General features: G+C 39.2%; 1 pseudogene across 1 annotated transcript in view; it reads right to left on the bottom strand.

The window, feature by feature from the left end:
- The window catches only part of LOC148884696 (uncharacterized), a 234,484-nt pseudogene extending 228,989 nt beyond the window's left edge, over positions 1 to 5,495 (bottom strand). Inside the window, exons 1-3 of the transcript XR_016118338.1 lie at positions 5,459 to 5,495; positions 4,377 to 4,521; positions 32 to 257 (exon numbers count right to left, since the gene is read on the bottom strand). The product of XR_016118338.1 is annotated as an uncharacterized LOC148884696 (transcript). The remainder of the gene's footprint in view (positions 1 to 31; positions 258 to 4,376; positions 4,522 to 5,458) is intronic.
- Between the last annotated feature and the right edge of the window lie 9,410 nt (positions 5,496 to 14,905).

The raw sequence follows: 14,905 nt of genomic DNA, 5'->3' as shown, positions 1-14,905 counted from the left end.
AATCAAATTGCACTTAATCGGCTCAAATTACCTTCATCAATTTGCATGAAAGCCTCGGCAACGACGTCCAATCACGTGGCCCCGCCAGCGAGTGGGTTAGGGTGGGGTGTGTGGGCGCGCCCCGCCGCCTCTTCGTATCCCGGCGCTATTCCATTGATCCCAACGTCCAGTAGCGGCAGGAGGAGGAGGATGAGACGCAGTGCGGGCCCTGAACTTGGTCATCTCGCCGATGGGAGATCGGGTTGCTCCGCCGGGATCTGAGAGAGAAACAGACTTCACATCAGCGGATCCATTTTCACTCGACATTTTGAATATTTCGTTTCAGGAAGTCATCGGGATGCACAAAGATGGACCCGAATTGACGCGGCCTGCTCTCACCACATATTCCAGACAAAAGCTAGCAAGCATTTTTGTTGTTGTTGTTTTTTTTTTAACGCAAAAAAAAAAAAAAAAACATAACATTCCGGGTCAAAATAAATGTAAGCTTGGCTAAAGGTAACTCAATTGCCTACAAATCCAAAGTGACACTTTTATAGCACCTGTGTCGAAAATAGCTCTATTTACCGTATTTTCCAGTGTATAAGGCGTCCCGGAGTATAAGGCGCACCCCCACTGGAAGGTTTATTTTCAAACTTTTTCCATGGATAAGGTAAACTGGACTATAAGCCGCACCTTCAATGAATAAATAAGGTATTCCAATATCATACATAAATTTACAAAAGTTTTCCAAATATAAGGCACACCACATTATAGGGCGCTACAGTCGAGGTTTTTGCGATCTATTTGCAATCTATTAGCTATCTATGAGCTATCTAGCTGGTTATCTAGCTAGCTATCCATTAGTTATATATCTATTAGCAATATAGCTATCTCGCTAGCTATCCATTAGCTATAGATCTATTAGCTATATAGCTATCTAGCTAGTTATCTGTTAGCTATATATCTATTAGCTATCAAGCAAGCTATCTATTAGCTATGTTCTCAAGAGTTTTGAAATGCACTTAAATGCAATGAATTATTATTATTATTATTATTATTATTATTATTATTAGTAATCTATTAGTTAGCTATGTATTAGTTAGCTATCGAGCTGGCTATCTAGCTCGCTAGGTGGCTGGCTATCTATTAGCTAGCTAGCTTGCTATCTGTTTCAGTTACTTCCGGGCTGAGTGAACGCTGGCGCGTATGGCTGTCGCCGCTCACCCATAGAAAAACGTATCCTGTGACTGTAAAGTGACTTTGAGAGATGTGAAAGGCGCTTATAAATGAAATGTATTATTATTATTATTATTAGGACTCAAACACAGGCCTCATTATTACTTCAAAGTCAAAATTTCGACTGGTCTAAATTTCTGGGTGGTTTTGTACAACTCTTTTTTTAAAATATATTTTTTATTTTATGAAACAATTCATTTTAGGTCAAAGTGGCCCAAGTTCCATTTTTGTGCGATTTTTGTGACCCAGCAGTTTTAACTGTTTGTTTACTCAGCAAGTTGGCTAAAAAAACAAAAGAGCTTTTTTTTCTAGTGTGTGTGTGTGTGTTTAACTGGCAAATAACATATTTGTAAAACATTAAGTCACTGTTTGTGAGTTCTCAAGTTATTTGGCAAGGTAATGTTAATGTTCTAGGCCTCAATTATAGCAGACAACATTGAACCTTATTGTCAAGTATGGCCAACTATTTAAAAAAAAATGTTTCTAATTGTACCCCTCTTCCACAGTTTCAACTCCTCTTTTTCAAACATGCTTACTGAAGAAATAGGAACAAAAAAAAACATATAATTCCAATACTACTAAACTGTACATTACATACGATATGTATGGGAATGGATGTAATGCATGCATGTGCATTTAAGAGGCGGGGTATCATCATCATCAAATCGACAAACAAGACTTCCTGAATATTCAGCGTGAGTCTTAAAAGGTAAAATACAGCTACATGCGGTGGAATCTTTGTAAAATACGCTCAGTAGAAGTCATTTGAAGTGATTTTACCAATTATGGACTCAACTTGTCCGGCGGCGTCGGTTGTCCTTTAATATGTATTGTAATCAGTTCATGTTTAAACCTTGAAGAAAATGAGACTGATGAACTAAAACTGCAAGTAATTATTTTATTGTATTTTTTTTAAGTGGATGATCTTGTTCTGAAGTGTTAGGTGAAGGCAAACAGGATTAAATGTCATTTTATAAGTACCTCTAAAATCAATTAGGATAGAAGGAAAAAAATGGTGGCCTTTGTTTTGGGACACACACACACACACACACACACAAACACAAGATTGAGGTTAACGAATCAGGACTAGATCAAGTTTCTCGTATGGTGAACGTGAAGTGGATATGTCTAATTAATATGCTCTATCATACCAAATATGCATTTCATAAGACGCGTGGTAATCATGTGACGCCCGGGCCGCCGAAAGTGGGCGATAATGAATACGGACGACGATGCCACTCCCCCCCCCCCCCCCCCCCCCGTCCCCCCCGTCCCGTCCCAAGCCCCCCTTCCTTCGGCAGAGAGACACAGGATGTTTCAGCCGTGAAACCGGAGCTGCTCGCCATCTTGTATTTGTTTATTAAGGATGCGCTTGTACTGCCTTATACTCCCAGGATGCTTGTAACTGAGAGATTGGTGCATGTGGGGGCCACTGGGGCGGGCTATGAATGCTGAATTATTTATTGGGTGGGAGGAGGGGGGCAGTAGGAGTGGAAGGTGGGGGGGGGGGGAATAAATAGAAATCGTTGACCGAGTACGTAACTCGCAAGTGTAGTGCATTGATGGCGCCTTTTCAAAAGAGGGATGGTGAAAATGTTACACTGGAATTATTATATATACAGTAAAGTCTCGTTATATCGATATTCAAGGGAGTCAGAAAACATATCGATATAACCGGGACTATCGATATATCCGACCCTGTTTGCATGTAATTTTCTCCGTGCGTGCATAGAAATAGTATCGATATAACCGGGACTATCGATATATCCGATATCGATATAACGAGACTTTACTGTATTTATTTATTTTGGGGGGGGGGGGTGATCAGAGTCAAGCACATTTTTTCCTCACAATTTTAGAAATACAGGAAACATCCGACTTATGACCGAGTTCCGTTCCAACCAAACGGTCGTAAGTCAAAATGGTTGTAAGTCGAAATCCGTTCAGTCCAGACGGCTCGAATTGACACGGAAGGACTTCTTTAATCGATTGCAAACATGTATGCTTTCCACTTCAGAAGTATTTCAATCATAGTCATGACTGGATGAGTAACAAAAAGCATCTTCTCCAAATCTGAAGCCATTGTTTTGATTCTAGAGCAAGGCGAAGACATCCTGGCGTGACGTCACGAACAAGGGGGCGGGACCTTCTGAAACTCGTCATTTTGAAGTAGCTTTGGGACAATTGAAGTCATTTTTATTGGTGATTTTCATTTGACTAAAAATATCAGCCTGCGTGTTTTGGGTATTTTAGATGCTATAAAGCGTTTTTCTGATGTCACTTAGGAAACAAACAAAAAATGGTGTCGGTTGTCCTTTATAAGCATGCACGTCAACGATTGTCATTATATGAGGCAGATGATTCCAGTTCGACTCTCGCAGCTGATTGACGACAACAGGATGCATGGAAAATTGTAAAATCAATATATTTTTTTTTAAAGACGAAAATATTTTTTGTTTAAAAAAATCAAAGAAATCTGTAGATAATTTACAACTTGGAGTCATCGGCATATCGGTGTTTAGCCTAAAAGCTCCTCCATTAACACTTTGTGCACGCTCAGCAACTAATCAATCATGCTAGCACTGCTGTTTAAAATGGGAGTTACTCAAAGCGGTAAGGCTAACTTGATAATAATAATCATAATACATTTCTCAGCGCCTTTCAAAACTCTCAAGGTCACTTTACAGTTACAGGATTAGTTTTTCTGCGGGTGAGCAGCGGCAGCCACACGCGCCAGCCCGGAAGTAACTAAAAAAAAAAATAGAAAGCTAGCTAGCTAGCTAGCTAATAGATAGCTAGATAGCTAATAGATAGCTAACTAATATTTTTCCTGACTTAAATAGCTGGATAGCTAGCTATATAGCTAACAGCCAGCTAGATAGATGGCTAATAGCTAGCTTGCCAGCTATTTGAGTTTCAAAACTCTCAAAGTCACTTTACAGTCACAGGATCAGTTTTTCTGTGGGTGAGCAGTGGCAGCCACACGCGCCAGCGTTCACTCAACCCGGAAGTAACTCAAAAAGATAGAAAGCTAGCTAGTTAGCTAGCTAATAGATAGCTAATAGATAGCGAGCTGATATATTTCCTGACTGAAATAGCTGGCTAGCTAGCCATATAGCTAATAGCCAACTAGGTAGATGAAAAATAAATAAAAAGCAGGCCGGGAGTCGGTCCTCAAGCGAGCGGCGTAAAATCCCAGCCATTCGCCGAGCATCTGCAACGTTGACAGGCTGATGATTTGCAGGCCGGCGTTCAAACAAGCTCCATGTGAAGACTTGATTTTTGCACAAATCAGAGCGCACAGGGCTTTGCATCAAGATGGGGATTTTTTTTTTCAAAAATAGCTTCACCACCAGACAAGACACAAGACAAGCCCTTTACACTTTATCCCGTGTGTGTGTGTGTGTGTGTGTGTGTGTGTGTGTGTGTGTGTGTGTGTGTGTGTGTGTGTGTGTGTGTGTGTGTGTGTGTGTGTGTGTGTGTGTGTATGTGTGTGTGTGTGTGTGTGTGCGTGTGTAAGTGTGTGTATACGTGTGAGTGTGAGTGTGTGTGTAAGAGGTCCATGTGTAAGTGAAAGCAATGTCACTTTTTTTTTAATGCAGACCAGGGTTAAAATGACAAAATTACCCTTCACTCGCACTGTTTGTCTTTGTACATATTTTATATTTCATATATCATAATTATTTTTTTGTTGTGTGAAATTAGTAAATTGAGAAATGACTATGAGGTGCTTTATTGTTTTTGTATCCAGTATTTTATTTTGAAATCAAGGCAGTATTGTTTTTTTTTTTGTTTTTTTTTGTTTTGTTTTTTAAGAATAGGGGTTAATGATGTTATACTATCTATTCGCTAACTACCTAGCTTGATATCTATTTGAGTTACTTCTGGGTTGCGTGAACGCTGGCGCGTGTGGCTGCCGCTACTCACCCACAGAAAAACCAATCCTGTGACTGTAAAGTGACCATAAGAGTTTTGAAAAGCGCTTATAAATGAAATGTATTATTGTTATTATTATTCTTCCTCTTTCACATTTTGTATTGAATAATGAACGCGATATAATTGTGAAATGGTTTTGACAATGGGGGGTTGATTTCTTAGATTGACTGCAAATCACTGGTGCGATTGTGAAATGAATAATAATAATAATAATAATACATTTCGTTTTAAGCGCTCTTTATTCCAACTGCTAACAAGTGGATCTGCTTTCAACATGGGAAAATGCAGTAAAATATCTTATCATAACCACGCCCCTTGCTGTACACCTGCTGGGTGAGATACATGGTCTTAGTGCCCGCCACAAAGTGCCGTTTAAATCCATAAAGGTGCTCGGTAAGAGAATAATTTGTCTGATTATTTTCATTTTTCTTCTAAAAATACCGCCAGTTAGCATAGATGCTAATAAACAAATAACATTCGAAAATCTGAAAATGAGTTTTGGGAAGGTCACAATGAAAGACAAGTAGCCTTATCCAGGACAAGTGACATGGGCGGGAAATACACTCGTGCACGTTTAGCTGATGGAGAAAAGAGGCTGAGGCTGTGGGCAGGAGGGCTGTGGGTCGGGGGGGAGGGGGGGGGGGGGGGGGTCACACACGTGATTCGGCCACGAGCTTTTTTTTTTTCTTTCTTTTCTTTTTTTTTTGCCCTGAGCGCCTCAGTTTGTACGCCAGGCGCCAAGCAGAGTAATCTGTTTACAGTGTGTGCGTTGATGGTCATTTTTTATGTTGTTTAATCCACAGCGGAGGGAAAGGGAGGAGGGAGCAAAGAGGGAGGGAGACGAGAGGGAATGGGAGGAGGGGGGGAGTGGAAGGGGCGTGAGAGGGAATGGGGGTGGTGTAGGTGGGGGCGGGAGGGGGTTCTAAGCAGAGGCCCCAGACAAGCTGGCTCCACTGGGCCATCTCTGTAGCCTATAGGCTTCTTCTCTGGCAGCAGAGAGGCAGGTGTAAATCTCTTCCTGCGATCTTTTTCTCCATGTAGACGTCTTTGCAACGCTCACCTCCAGGTAAATAAAATGCTTTATTTCCCCCCCCCCCCCCTCCTTCGCCCTGTGGGGGCATAAAGCATACAAGCCCTGTTAATGCACGTCTGCGGTGATGCACGTGCAACTACTTCCAGTGAGAAAACAACAACAATTTGGCTTTAAAATATTTCCACGATACAACTATGAGTATGAATGAATTAATGAATGAGAATAATCATCATGAAATTGTCATCAAAATCAAAGTCAGCTTTATTGCCAAATATGCTAAGATGTTCTTTCATCACCGTTTGGTTCGGGGCCGCCACAAAAATGGACAAAATCCGACTTCAACGGACAGTTCGGACGGCGGAAAAAAAATCATTGGCACCCACTCTCTAGGACTTGCACACTGCAAGACTCCAAACTAGGGTGCGGAAAATCCTACTGGACCCTCTGCACCCTGCCCACCACCTTTTCCAGCGACTCCCCTCAGGCAGGCGCTACCGATCCATGCGCAGCAAATCCAGCAGACATTTAAACAGCTTCTTCCCCCGAGCCATTAACTCTTTGAACAGTAGCCCAAATGGAACCGTATAGTGCCTCTTTGCAATTTTTTTGATGATGATACTAGTGCAGTGTGTTCGACCGGAAACACATTCCTTGTGTGTTCGACATACTTGGTAATAAAGATGACTCTGATTCTGATTCTGATGCATGACATACAGCACAGATTAAATTAATGTCCTCTCGGACCAGGCGTGCGAGGTATTTATAATGTGGCTAAAAAAGACAGACAATTGACAACCGACAATACGTGTAATTCCTGAATGTAAAGTGAGGTAGTGACGTATGTAAAGTGACGAAGTCTAGTAATGCAAAAACATACCCAGAAAAAGGTTGAAGTGAGGTCTTGCAGAAAAAAAGAGATTCAGGATGGTAGTGGTGGTGAGTGTGGCATTGGGAAGAGGCAGGGGGGGCAGGGCAGGGAGGGAGTTGAGTCTCCTGACTGCCTAGTGGCAGATATACCGCGCATTATTTTTGCGTTCGTAGTGAGAACTCACCCCGTAATTTTGGGCTCCCGTGAAAAAGGGACGAAATTTCCCAAATTCCACACAGCATTTGTTGCTTGGATATGTAGCTTAATGATGAAAGCAAGGTGGGCGGAGTATTGTTTCCGATTTAAAAGAGTTACAGTAAAGTCTCGTTATATCGATATTCAAGGGAGTCCGAAAAAATATCGATATAACCGGGACTATCGATATATCCGGCCCTGTTTGCATGTAATTTTCTCCGTGCGTGCATAGAAATAGTATCGATATAACCGGGGCTATCGATATATCCGATATCGATATAACGAGACTTTACTGTAATTCCTAAATTATATGGGTCTGGAGTTATCTGAGTCTGAAATGGGGGCGGCTGTCTAAAATACAATAGGTATTGATTTATATAGCGCTTCAACAACATCTGAAGCTGGAACGAAGCGCTAAGATGGACAAAAGGCAAATGCTGCCCCCTCGTGGGAGGGAAAAACATTGCCAGAGGTCTGACCAGCGCTTTATCGGAAAAACCCAAACCCGAACAAATTCATGAATGGCGCTCTAAGTCATATTTTCAACTCCCGCATACATTTGTGAATGGCAGTGAAGCGGCTAAATGAGCCAAGCGGCTAAATGACCAAACAAAATGGAGAAGAGGACACGTCACGCATAAATCGCGCAACACCTCAGATCACGCAAAGGGTGTGACGCACACAAAAAAAAAGTACGGCAAAGTAGGTCTGTGCCACCCTTGATTAGGGCGCCCTGCCAAAGGATGCTAGCATACATGAGATAATGAGGTCCTGTGATAACGCGGGGCTCCTTTAAGGTTTTCCCATGAAAGGAGACTGTCGCCAGTCCGCACAGGCGCGCTGTGTATCGCCGGCTCGCTACTCACTTCTCATTTGGCGCGCACAAAAGCTGATCGGCGGCCAAATCCCAGCTAACAAACCCCACCTCGTATAATGTCGGGCCCCCCGACTAATTAACTGGAATCCCACCTTCTTCTTTTTAAATACAGTGAGCAATTAAAGCGCGATGCGGGCCAGGAGAGGTCTCCGGGGCCACGCTCGGTCGCCAGGAGCATTTGTGAAGGTCTGCAGCTTCTCTATAGGCCATGGATCTTATTAGGTGGCTGACCCCGGGCCGGCGAAAGGTCCTTTCGCTAACTAAGATGTTTCCTAATCGGATTTTAATTGGTTGGTTTGGGCTTGTGTCCTGGTCTGCGTGGCGGCAGGCTGCGTGATGGAGCCCACATGAGCGCCGCCAGACATGACACTTTGGAGGGCACCATTTTGGGAAGTTGAGTGGGGGGGGTGTAATTCCAATGGTGCAAGGGGAATTTAAAAACTCTCATCCGATTTACACGATGTATCACTTAAAAAAAACTTCAGTTAAAAAAAATACAGTAAAGTCTCGTTATATCGATATCGGATATATCGATAGTCCCGGTTATATCGATATTTTTTCGGATTCCCTTGAATATCAATATAACGAGACTTTACTGTATTACCTTGATTTCTACATAAAAGCATCCTGGACAACCGTACAATACAGTGATTTAGTAGGCTTTAGTGTTTGTCAAGCTATTGTATTGTTAAAAACGTGAGTGGATGGTCAAAGTTCAACACTTTCAACACACAAAAGTTGACCTTGACAAATGTTATATTGCCAGAAACGTTTTTTTGTTATATATAAATACATTATTTTAATTCAATGCCAGTATAGTACTATGGCTATGTTAAATGTTTTTGATTGCACAGCATTTTTTTAACTCATTCACTGCCGGACATGTGCAAAAATGTGTCCACTCCAATGCCAGGGTTTTTGTCATTGTCACTCAAATTCCAGGACCCACAGAATATTGAGTTTTAGGATGACATCATCACTCAATGGAGCGTAAGAAACCTTAGACTCTCTTCTTTCATCAGAAAAAAAGAGTTAATTCCTAAATGATATGGGTCTGGAGTTCGATGAGCTTGAAATGAGGGCGGCTGTCCAAAATACAATGCAATACATACATATTAGTTTATATATATTTATTCATGTATTTTTTTATTTAATTATGTATTTATCAGTCTGTTTATTTATGTATTTATTGGTCCGTTTATTATTTATTTATATTTACTGTCTGTTTATTTATTTATTTATTTATGTGTTTATTTATTTATTTATTTATTTATTTATTTATTTATTTATTTATTTATTTATTTATTTATTCATTTGTTTGTTTGTTTATAACATGTATTTATGTATTTATTTATATTTATTGTATTATTTTTTATTATTTTTTATTTTTTATTTTTTATATTTATATATTTTTTATATTATTTATTATTTATAATTATTTATTTATAAATATTTATTTATCACACTGTGTATTTATTCAGTTTTAATTATGTATTTATTCATGTATTGTTTCTTTATTTTTTTATTATTTATTTTTATTTTTTATTTATTTATCAGACTGTTTATTTATTCATTTACTTTTAATTATGTATTTATTTATGTCTTTGTTTATTTAATTATGTATTTATCAGTCTATTTATTTATGTATTTATTGGTCTGATTTTTTTCTTTATTTATATTTACCGTCTGATTATTTATTTATTTATTTATTTATTTATTCATTTATTTATTCATTTGTTTGTTTGTTTGTTTATAACATGCATTTATGTTTTTATTTTTTATATTATTTTTTATATTTATATATTTTTTTATATTATTTATTATTTATAATTATTGATTTATTTATAAATATTTATTCATCACACTTTGTATTTCTTTAGTTAGTTTTAATTATGTATTTATTCATGTATTTGTTTTTTAATTATGTATTTATTAGTCCATTTATTTATGTATTTATTGGTCCATTTATTATTTATTTATTTGTAATATTTATTTATTTATTTATAATATGTATTTATGTATTTGTTTGTTTGTTTGTCGCACGGGTTATAGATCACAAGGGTGTTATTTGTTTTAAATTTTTTATCTTGCTCTCACGCAAACAGTCGACATTTTATATTGACTGTTTGCAATGGAAACATTCCTTTTTAAATTGAGGACAGTGACTTTGACTTTGGAGATTTCTCAGCCTCAAAACAGGTTGAGTGAGTCACTTCTGTCGAAAGACTTATTCAAATAGATTGTAGCATCAAGTAAATTTGGCATTATTAGCTCCGAGCTAACTCAATCAAATGATGTTTTTTTTTTTGTTCTTCCCAAAGCACCGCTGAGAAGCCTCAAAGGGAGCCGTGAAGGCAAGCATGACCACAAATGACCATCAATTCATCACTCGACGCTTTGATGGGGAAAACTTAATGCAGCAGCTGCACACGTTCAAATCTTTTCCGCGCCTGGGTTGCCGACGCTCCTGAATCACATAAGCAACACAAAAAAAAAAAAAAAAAAAAAGAAAATGAAAGGCGCCCAGGTTCAACTTACATCCAAACACGCTCCCCTCCTCATTACCCCCTTGAAAATGTCTTTATGCAAAACATCTGTGGAGGAATTCAATAAATGAGGGCACGGCTCTTAACCGCATCCGACTTATTTTGATTTTCATGTGGCTTTCGTGTATTGTCTAGCTCGGTAAATACGACCTGGCGTCGTATTTCAAATGTCACAAGTCTCCTGACGGGACATTCAATTTGAACATGAAAAAGCAGTAAAGCCAAACACAGCTAGTAAAACCAAAAAAAAAGGGGAGGGGGTGGGGGGGTGACTGAAAGTGAGTCATATTTAACTCATAAGAGATCTAAAGGAAGGACATTTAAACGCATGTCGGCTGCATATAGCCGAGTGCATCTGGGGATCTGGCATTACAAAAGAAAAAAAAAAAAAACAAGGGAATGGACTATTAGAAAGAAAGGTTGGAAAGGTTAACGGGTGCGCTTTGTCAGTCCATAACCAAATGAAGCTGTTGACGCACGGTGGCCGCAAATTGCACAAGTTGCTTCCACTATGAGCATGTTAACATTAAACGCAAGCTCCTACTTCAGGAAGGCAACATCGAAAACGGACTGTTTTTTTTTGTGCTTTAATCCCACTCGCTGAGCATTTGCCTGAGGGGCGGGGAGGGGGGGGGGGCTTATGTTGGAGCTTAATTGCGGCAAAAAGGGGCGTGTTTAAGCCACGCCCCAAAAATATTCAGAAAACCAAGAATCGTCAACAAATAAATAAATGAATGTCGAATGCCTTATCAATACAATTCACTATGACTGAGTCCGCGGACTCAATTCAAACAGTGAAGCTCAATGTTAAAAGCAAACATGGTGAAGCAGCAGTTGGCTGTTGTGCTGCCAGCAAATTGAGTAAGTTAAGTCAGCTCTGGGGGGGAAATGCTTTTAAATTCAATTTTTTTTGCAACATCCCTTTAACTCATTCACTGCCATTCACAAATTTATTCGGGAATTGAAAATATGACATAGAGCGCCATTCCCGAATTTATTCGGGTTTTGTTTTTTTCATGTTTAGGTGCGGATAAAGCGCTGGCCATGGCCTCTGGCGATGTTTTTTTTTTCCACAAGCCGGCAGAATTTCCCTTTTTTTCCATGTTAGCGCTATGTTGCAGCTTCAGCGCTATATAAACCAATATGTATTGCGTTGTATTTTGTACAGCTGCCCCCATTTCAAGCTCATATAACTCCAGACCCATATAACTTAGGAATTAACTCTTTTTTTTCCGGTGAAAGAAGAATGTCTAAGGTTTTCAACACTGTATTGAATGTTTATGTAGTCCTAAAACTCAATATTTTTGTGGGTCCTGGAATTTGAGTGACAATGACTACAACCCTGGCATTGGAGTGGAAACATTTTTGCAGGGCTGGCAGTGAATGAGTTAAAAAATGCTGTGCAATCAAAAACATTGAATGTAGAAAGTTGGAGCACTATCCTAGGTAATGTTTCACAATATGCTCTTCGGCGACTTTGTTTTATTTTTAATTGTTTCTAGAATTGTTACCCTTAATGTGTGTAATGTCAATGCGGGTTTTTATACCTGTGTGAAGCAAACTAAGTGACCTAAATCAATATTAGTAAATAACCACACATGCATATATCATTTTTTTTTTTATAAAAGACTTAATTTATCTCATTATATTCATGAAACGTAAAATCTTCAACTGAAAAAGACGGACTTTGTGAGCAAATATGTAAAAACTAACTAGTGGCAGAGGAGTGTGGGGAGTATGGTGGGTAGTGGGGCAGAGGATAGGGGGGGGCAAAGTGTGGGGGGCGGGGGGGGGGTGAGGTCAGTAGTGGTGCATTCATGGCGGCAGAGGCATGCGGGAGATTCAATTGACCGCACTCAACTTTGCCGCCGCTTGAGTTCGCCGCCGCCGCGAACACTTCAAAAATTGTTGTTCTCGCTACTGACAAAACTGTGAATTCACCCAGAAACTGGAGGTCAAGTTTCAACAGAAGCAGGAGGGGGAGAAGAAGGAAGAGTGGGGGGCACAGGGGGTGGGGGGAGGAGTAACATGAGGCAACTTATGGAAAAGTTCTTTATGTCTATATAAAAAAAAAAAAAAAAAAAAGATTCTACACAAGAATATATTACGCGCTGCTTTACAGAGGCTATTTTAAAGCATCTCAACTTTTAAGACGCCATGTTGAAATGAAAAGATTTAACTATGGAGGGAGCTGTGCGGCGCGCTGCAACTAATATCAACAATGTGTAACAGACAACATGACCTTCAAAAATTGTCGCACATTTTGGTCATCACTCGGAATTTGGAATTGCAATAAGTGAGCGCACCCTGCTGGGTCTTGGCGAGGGAAGAAAATATAGCAGGGGAAAAAAAATGGAGATCAGGAGCATCGTTGTTAGCGGCTAGCGCCTTGAAAGCAACCAGATTCTAAAATGATAACTTGTTCATTTCCAACAGAAATGCTGAATTATATTTCTGTATTTCTCCCTATAAAGTATGTCTGTGTACGCTCTCAGTCGTAAAGGAGTGGTCCATCGATGAAAATGTGTCTTCAGCCGTCATCTGTACTTCTTTGAAGGTGTTTGACCTTTCGCTTCTTATCCAAGAGGCTTCGTCAGGAAACTAAAATCTTTTGCTGGTAGTTTTGGCCCTATATATATATATATATCCCTACTGTCCAGACGTGGCGGTGCAAGACTCTGTTATGATTAGTCCCTGCTCTCAGGTTGGGGGGAGCAGAGGACTACTCCCTGCGGCTACACTGATTACTTCTATTGTCCTGAGTGAGTATGGGGTCTAGACTGGCCTGATTGCCCCATTTGCTCTGGTATCACCTCATCAGCATAAATAAGCCTATGTTGCCTAAGAAGTCTATTGTACGAACGATCCAAATTGAACCTCACCCCACCATGGCGATTTAATGAAGGGGTTTTCTGTTTTATGAAAATAACTTCTTTTACTCCCCTTTCAAACCAAATATATATATATATATATATATATATATATATATATATATATATATATATATATATATATATAATTTTTAAAAACATACACTTTTCTATAATATATATATATATATATATATATATATATATATATATATATATATATATATATATAGTACAAAATATATGTAATTTTAAATATATACAGTAGATATAATTTAAAAAAATCTTTATATAGTTTTACAAATATATATAGAAACATATAATTGTTAATATATAAAAATACATAAAATATATAAAAAAATCTATATTTGAATAGTTTTTTATAAATATATATACATTTTTAATTTTGTTTTTTTCTGGAAAAGGTTTTGTACTCTTTTGCATAATGTTTAACTTTGCAAAAAAAAGTTCAATTTATGGTTCAGTTTGCAATTCAAAAAAGTGACTTATTTCTCAAAAAAAAAAAAAATAAATAAAAATCCCAGAAAAAATACATAAAATATTTCTCGGTTCTTAATAAATACAGAAAGGAGACTAATTTGGGCTCCGTTTTTTTTCACAAGGAGGGTCATGGACAATCAAAATGAAAGTCGGGGTGTTTTTGATTCATTTTGGTCGTGATAAATATATTGAATACAATCTAAATGGGACGCGTTGACGTTGCCTTGCTAACCGTCTACTCTCGACGGTTCCCTTGTAAGATTTACGAATGCATTTCCCTCAAACTGTCACCCGCAGGAACAAAACAGGAAATTGTACGTCGGGACGAGACAAGTCCAACCCGTGCCATCGGAGGAAATTAGCGCCATTTTTTTTTCCCCTTTTCTTTTTGTGCTTTCAGACTGCCTGGCACTTGCTTTTCCGCTTATGGTTTTCCATTTCAAAGCTTCCTCCGTCTCCGTATAAATACCAAAACACCGTAATCCAATCTGACCCCGTTGCAAATTTTCCAGAAACTATTGGAGATGGGGGGGGGGCAGTTTTGCCGGCTTGACATGAGCCACGCACTTATCCCACTTAACCCCCGAGAGAGCGAAGCCACCCCAACCTCTTAGCCCAAAAGACGGTGAAGGAATGTGGCGCTTTATAGCGCTATCCTCTTAAAAGAGGATAGAGAGGATGGACTAACAAAAAAAAAAAAGGCAACTTCAAGGAAGTAGGAAGGCTAGACTGAAGTGGCCCCCGCCGCCATGTAGCGTCGGCGGGTGCTCGGCGAACGTCACATGAAGGATGAAGGGGGGTCACGGCAACATCCCCAGCCTCTAAATCTAAACCACAATCAATCCCGCCCCCCCCCAACTCCTT

Source organism: Hippocampus bargibanti, linkage group LG18, assembly GCF_051943395.1.
Source record: "Hippocampus bargibanti isolate YZ-2025 linkage group LG18, ASM5194339v1, whole genome shotgun sequence".
Classification (NCBI taxonomy): Eukaryota; Metazoa; Chordata; class Actinopteri; order Syngnathiformes; family Syngnathidae; genus Hippocampus; species Hippocampus bargibanti.
The sequence above is the reverse complement of the archived record's forward strand: the minus strand, read 5'-3'. Positions and strand labels throughout refer to the sequence as shown.